Source organism: Engraulis encrasicolus, chromosome 8 (assembly GCF_034702125.1).
Source record: "Engraulis encrasicolus isolate BLACKSEA-1 chromosome 8, IST_EnEncr_1.0, whole genome shotgun sequence".
Lineage (NCBI taxonomy): Eukaryota > Metazoa > Chordata > Actinopteri > Clupeiformes > Engraulidae > Engraulis > Engraulis encrasicolus.
The window spans coordinates 47,143,467-47,150,964 of NC_085864.1; the positions used below are offsets into that span (position 1 = coordinate 47,143,467).

At 37.2% G+C, this 7,498-nt stretch overlaps 1 long non-coding RNA gene across 1 annotated transcript; it reads left to right on the forward strand.

Annotated features, from left to right (window-relative positions):
* Positions 1-932: 932 nt before the first annotated feature.
* LOC134453743 (uncharacterized) lies at positions 933-6,634 on the forward strand. Its single transcript, XR_010035717.1, has 3 exons — positions 933-1,299; positions 2,210-2,355; positions 5,604-6,634. It is a non-coding gene; the product is annotated as an uncharacterized LOC134453743 (long non-coding RNA).
* The last annotated feature ends 864 nt before the right edge of the window (positions 6,635-7,498 follow it).

The window sequence follows — 7,498 nt, forward strand, 5'->3', positions numbered from 1 at the left end:
TATGCACGCACGCACAAAAACACACCCGGTTGCACACCCACATATATACACACACAGATGCTTAGACAATCTCCAGTTCTACTCTACTCTCTCACACAAATACACACACGCATGCACGCATGCACGCAAACTAGGTCTACCCACCACCGATACACACATTAGCAGTACAAGGCTAACAGTAAACCTCCATTACTTTATCTCTATCTCACTCTCTCTCTCTCTCTCTCTCTCTCTCTCTCTCTCTCTGTCTTTCACTCTCCGTCCATCTGTGTATGTGTCTGACTGTCTGTCTGTCTACTTTCCCTTTCTCTTTCTCTTTCTCTCTGTCGCTCTCTCTCTCTCTCTCTCTCTCTCTCTCTCTCTCTCTCTCTCACACACACACACTCACACACACACACGCACACGCACTCGCACACGCCCTCGCACACACACACACACACACACACACACACACACACCACACACACACACACACACACACACACACACACACACACACACACACACACACACACACACACACACACACACACACACACAACACACACACACACACACACACACACGTTGCATCTGTATTGATTTCTCTGAAGTGCCCTGTAGAGCAGAGGCCCGGGTGCTAATGTATGGAACGCTAAATGAGCCACGCTTAATTAAATAAATACACCAACAAATAATTAATTGAATGTGTCACTAATTAATTTAAAGTAGAATTAAATCATTAAAATTGGCATTAAATATATAATTTATGAATTAAATGGCAATTTATATAATGTAATGTTAAATATTTCTTTCGCAATTCAATTCATTATTTAATTAATTTATTTAATTATTTCATGTTACGTGTGTTTCAGCACACCAATAATTAAATTAATCTGTCAATCTCACCCATCAAAGTCAGTGGGCGGAACCACTGACGCAAACGGGCGGGTCTAGTGCCAATCTGGTGTTATCGACTGCTTTGGCCTGAAGCGTAACACCTCCTACATGACATGAATGGATCAAGGAGGAAAGCTGGTTCTATTCGAAATATGACCAAAAAGGGTTGTGAGTGATTGGGACTGTAGTACTGTCAACATTTCAAGTGAAAGGCTTAGAGTTTTATCTTTAGGGAAATGTATTCGTAAAATTAGCTTGTTGGCCATGAAGTTTTAAAAGGAGTGGATGCATGTTGTCGAGATACGTTGAGGATGACAGCTGCCTCCAAGTTCTTCTTGGCTTCCTCGCGGCCTATCCAGGGGATCCGGGAACCAAATCTCCTCCATCATCGTGTTAGTTGTTTGACACACTTTCTCACAGGTAATGTAGACAATTTTGAAAGGCATTTGCCGTTGTGTAACCTGACAAAACGTTGGAAATAGCCGGCTACGTGGTCTCATTTTCACCGTGGTAATGCTAGTTGAATTATTGTCATAAGTAGCACAGTCAGAGTGACCGCAGACAACGAGTCATTTGTTGGCAAAACAGAGTAGATGGTATGCTAAGAAACATTACCAACGTTGTTCAATAACAATGTTGGCGGACGCTCCAGTTTTTGAATGGGATCGAGACGTCAACTAGCGATAACTTACTCTTCTAGGAGGGTGCTAGTGCTAGAAAAATAGCATTAGCAGGCATCACTACACAACAAATTACCAGTTACTTATCACACCATAGAAAACAAGCAAGTATGAAGTGATTAGTTTGCGAATTCAAGGTGGATAGCTTGGTCACTAGCAAATGGTATGAATATCAAGAGTACTGGTACATTAAAGGTACCTCCCAGTGCTTGGCTCACTAGTTCAACTTCAGAACATTCTGGGACTAGATCTGTCCAGTTATGTTCATGAGCGGTCCGAGACTATTTTCGCTCTCTTGAATATGAATCCTGTATTGTCACGTAATGCAGTTAAATAAGTTAAACTGATTTGGCATGTTAAGCACGGATTAAAAATGTTGCATTTTGTCTTTGTAGGGCAGTAGGCCTACTGTTGTTATCAATGTCATAGTATTCCACAATGTAACCTCATGTAGAGTAGCCTCGCTTATTGTTTTATGTACTTAATGTGTTTATGTCTGTCATTGTATACTATAAAGTGCGTTCTTCACTGTCTCACTCACACACACACACACACACTGGTTTTAATCAGAACATTGTGGAAGATGAATAGAAGTAATCTGTTGTAAGATCTGCTGTAATTCCCACATCTGTATCACACTGTATTTTCAGAAATAAAAAAGGGATACTGAGACCAAACCGGCCTACTGATGTCCATACAGACTAGCCCTACACAAGACAATGTCTGTCACATTGGTGCCATGACCGAGTTGGACCTTCGCCCAACCGGGATCTTTCTGGACATCATCTGCGTTGTGGTATTATACAGTATATTGCATCCATGTATGGAAATGGTAAAAAGTAACCCACTTACCATCTTAAAGGGACAGTTTGGTCAATTTCAACATGCAGTTGTATTGCTCACGCTACCCTTGACTTGTCAGTACCTGGTGATGCCACATTTTTCGGCTCAGCCCTTTCCGAGATATGAGCAATTCTAATGGGGGCAGCGTTTGTTTACATTTGTAAAAAATGAAACATAGGCCAACTCCAAATATTTTCCCAAAAGGTACTGCTGTTTGCTAGTTGTCTGCTGATGTTTTATAACCTTTTGGATGTTTTTGGGAATAAATAAAAATGTTTTTTTGAAATGTAAACAAAGAGCTGCCCCCATTACAATGACCAGGATCTCGGAAACGGCTGAAGAAGAAGAAAAAAAAATCTCAGGCACTGACAAGTCCAGGGTAGTGTGAGCATTACAACTGCATGTTGAAATTGACCAAACTGTCCCTTTAACCCTTTCATGCACGGTGTCCACATACGTGGACAGTAATTCTAACCCCACTTTAGATAGGTAAATAGTGGTTATTTTTTTCCAAATTGTATATGGGAAGTACCATGAGGTTCATTACAATACTTTAACAGCAATTATAACTTTTTGCACTAAATATTAAGTGTTTGATGACATCATCAATCTAAGAAATCCACCGATGTGAATTATGACCATAACAAGCATGTTTATATCTGAAAATCAACCACACCAAAGGGCAATTTCAGGTTTTAAAAAATATTATGATGTTTAGTACAGTTCACTTGAGAAGTCTATGTTGTTAAAATCCAAATTTACAATAAAGGTAGGGTTTTATACAATATAAAGCTACTGTCCACGTATGTGGACGTTGCGCATCAAGGGAGTCTGATGATAAACATATTATTTATGATTACCGTGAGAATATTCTGCTCATTTTGGGCAAATACTTAATGTTATGAGCATTTATAATGATTATAGTGTGAAAATAAATTATTTTTAACATATTTAACACATTTTAACACTTTTAATTTAATAAATTCAAGAAAAACTACCTAAAATTAGTGTTTCACGCACGTGTCTATAGGCATATTTCGGGTTTCTTTCACCACAAAATGACACAAATGATGTAGGAATGAGCTAGAATACATGCTGAATCAAATACAGTTCTGTCTTCATCAGAATTGAAGTTTTTTTCCACATGCAACAAGGTTTCCCCACAAATCTTGCCATAGCTGTGTATGTAAATATTGCTAAATTGAAAGTTTTTTTTCTCTTTTTTCATCTTTGTTCGTTAAATACTGTAATATATAATGTGTAAGTGTCATATAATGTTGTAATATTACATATAGTAACATGGAAAGTAAGTAAAATAACTTGCATTTATAATAGGAGGTCTATTTAACACTATTTTTTCCACAGAAAATACTTGAACATGCTGATGAATGACTACAAAACGCATGTGTCTGGAGGCAAATTTCATATTACCTTTCATATAGGGACAACATAAATGATGTAGGATTGAGCTAGAATCCATGCTGAATCAAATACAGATGTGTCTTCATCAGAATTTAAGGTTTTTTCCACATACAACAAGGTTTCCCCACAAATCTTGCCATAGCTGTGTATGTAAATATTGCTAAATTGACAGTTTTTTTTTCTCTTTGTTTCATCTTTGTTCCTTAAATAGTGTAATGTATAATGCATAAGTGTCATATAATGTTGTAATATGACACAAGGTAACATGGAAAGTAAGTAAATTAACTTACATTTATAATAGGGGGTCTATTTAACACTATTTTTTACAGAAAATACTTGAAAATGCTGATGAATGACTACAGAACGCATGTGTCTGGAGGCAAATTTCATATTACCTTTCATATAGGGACAACATAAATGATGTAGGATTGAGCTAGAATCCATGCTGAATCAAATACAGATGTGTCTTCATCAGAATTTAAGGTTTTTTCCACATGCAACAAGGTTTCCCCACAAATCTTGCCATAGCTGTGTATGTAAATATTGCTAAATTGACAGGTTTTTTTTCCTCTTTGTTTCATCTTTGTTCCTTAAATAGTGTAATGTATAATGCATAAGTGTCATATAATGTTGTAATATGACACAAGGTAACATGGAAAGTAAGTAAATTAACTTACATTTATAATAGGGGGTCTATTTAACACTATTTTTTTACAGAAAATACTTGAAAATGCTGATGAATGACTACAGAACGCATGTGTCTGGAGGCAAATTTCACATTACCTTTTATACAGGGACAACATAAATGATGTAAGATTGAGCTAGAATACATGCTGAATCAAACTGAGCTTTTTGTTCACCAGCATTGGCTGTCTTCTTGCATGCAATAAGAATTTCCCACATATTTTTCTATGACCGCCTATATAAACAATGCTATTTTTATATATATGTTTTTGTTGTTGGTTAATTACAGTGATATATGGTGTTAAAGTGTTATATTGTGTTGTTATATAGCATAAAACACCATAAAAATGAATAAAACAGCTTAATTTGAACTTGAAATACAGTATAGGCCTATATAACTTTTCACTCCTTTGATGCGCAGTGTCCACATATGTGGACAGTAAAATAACTTCCACATCAAAAATGATTTTTGAAAAATTCCAAAAGATTCTTCATATTAGCTCCATTATGAGTGAGAAAATCAATATATAAAAAATCTTGCACATTTTTTTCATGGTGTCTGCATGAAAGGGTTAATGTGGTACAATCAAACCTTATTTTACTAATCAATTGTTGAAGTGATACTGTTTAGATTTATTCTGTAGAGCTTTCTTTTAGATTACTATTTTATCTTAACCCCTCCACCTTTTTTTTTAATTCTTTATCTGTTAAATGTTTTGTGTGTGTGGGTGTGAGAAGTGTACCACCCACTGCAAAACAATTGCCAATACTGGGACATAAAGCTACTACTACTGTGCTATTTTTGGAAATAAGCTCATATCACACCTCCCTGTGAGTTAAATGATTGAGTTCTACCTTTCTCTAGCCGCCAGATGGTCTCATAGGATTCAATGTTTATCACTAGCATGGAGCATGGAGGTAGTCCATACTCTGAAAACGATTGAAATTACAGGAGGAAGGTAAACCTCGATCATTTAACTCAAGAGGAGGCGTAATATGAGCTTATTTCCACAAATGGCACAGTATCAATTTAGCTGACATTGCAAGCTTGCACTGATCATGGATCATCTGACTTTATGTGTATTATTTATGCAGATAATCAACAAAGCCTGACTGCCCACAACACCTGGATCAGAGAGCCAGTCAAATGAAATCTGTCAAGAAAACCGCAGATAAACAAGGCCTGTATCATCATTGTAGTCTAGTACTACACTTTTATTGTACACCAATACAGAACATGACATGCTTGTATCATTGAAAAAAAAAAAGCTAACTATACAATCAGTCAAGCACTCTCGGACGCACTCACTTACTATACAACTCACCACACACGTTATCCATTACAATGTGTTCATTCAGCTCTAACATACCCACATTTTTTAATTAAAAAACCCCTCAAATCTCAAGAACCTGAATGCAGCGTATATGTGTCTCCAGGCTACAATGGGTTAAAGCGCTGGAGGCCAGAAGGAAAGTAGTTATTACACTCATTCTCAAACTGGGCGCAATGTGGACAGTATTCCAAGTGTGACTTCAAATAATATTGGTCTGTGGGTTTTGTTGTTTATTGGGTCAGAGGTGGGCCCCAAGGTTCAGTTACACTATTAGGTGTAAGTGATCACCATTCTTTGTTACACCATGATTTTCCTAAATGTATGTATATTCCAGTTCAGTCTTGTTTATATAATTCTGCACAACTTGGTTTATCTTTCTTCCCATGTTTAACTGCAGTCAACCTGCCATCCAAGCCGAGGCCAAACACATCATAGCACTGAGGTGGTCAACCAAGGTTGCAGATAGGGATGAGTTCCACGACGTGTCCACCAAGACCAGAGGAGGCTGCTGCGGACAGCTCCCCTGCGAGAAACCTTGCTACGCCCAGTATAGGCACACAACTCTAATTTCACTGCATGTTTTAGTATTTCTATGCATGCAACCTATAAATCCTTTAAATCTTGCAATTGATGTAGACTTGTAAGCCATCTTTAAGCAACTAATACGTTATTCTAACCTCACATTGATACACATTTTGTGCACTTCAGATCAATTTCCTGTATTTTGTTCTTGCTCTTTCCCTGCAGAAACACAATTGAACAGATTTAATAAATGTTCGTCTTTGTCAATAATTGTATCTTCTTTTCAGCATGAACTGAGCCAAGTTAACTTTCTAGTCAAAGTATCTATTGGAGGCATAAATAACAAGAGGAAGACTAGCCATCAATAATTACAATATTTACAAGCAGTGAAAGAGGCACGTACTATCCAAATATGCCACATATTTGTTACAGTGAAGAAGTTGTGATGCTGTACATGTTTACTCCATCTACAGGCTGCTATAGACTGTTAGTTTTCCACAAAGAAGCCTAGAGTCGAGACCTTTGTTCAATCTTCTGACATGCTCTTACTCTTGACAAATGGGTACTATATCAGCTTTATTGAATCCTAAAATTGTCCAGCACGTATGAATTGGACGTTGTATCTTGGAGTAAATAAGCTACTATGCAGATTTAAAGATCAATGTGAGCTGAAAGAATTTTTTCATCCCTGTGCAAGAGGCCAGGAAGGTTTGTCAAAGGTTGGAGTAAGTCTCTTTTTTTTCGTGACTAGATATATCGATTAGTCCAGTGTTTCTCAACAGGGGTGCCGGGGAAAAGTGGCTGATAAATAAATTATGTAATATAAGATATATTTGTCTAAATTGATAAGTTAATGCTAGTCAGTGGAATCTTTCATCTGCCATTTACGCACAATAAAGTAAATTTAGGTCACCCCAGTAAGCTGCAACTTCAAACGTAGGTCGTGTGACCAAATGTGTTACTTTTCTAAGCCTGTGTGGTATCGGATGCGATGCTTGTTGGTTTGGGGTGCCTTGAAATTTTTCATGAATTGGAAGGGTGCCTCGCCTAAAAAAAGGCTGCGAAACACTGGATTAGTCGACTATTAAATTTATCGTTAGTTGCAGCCCTAGTAGGTTCTATGAATACCATCAA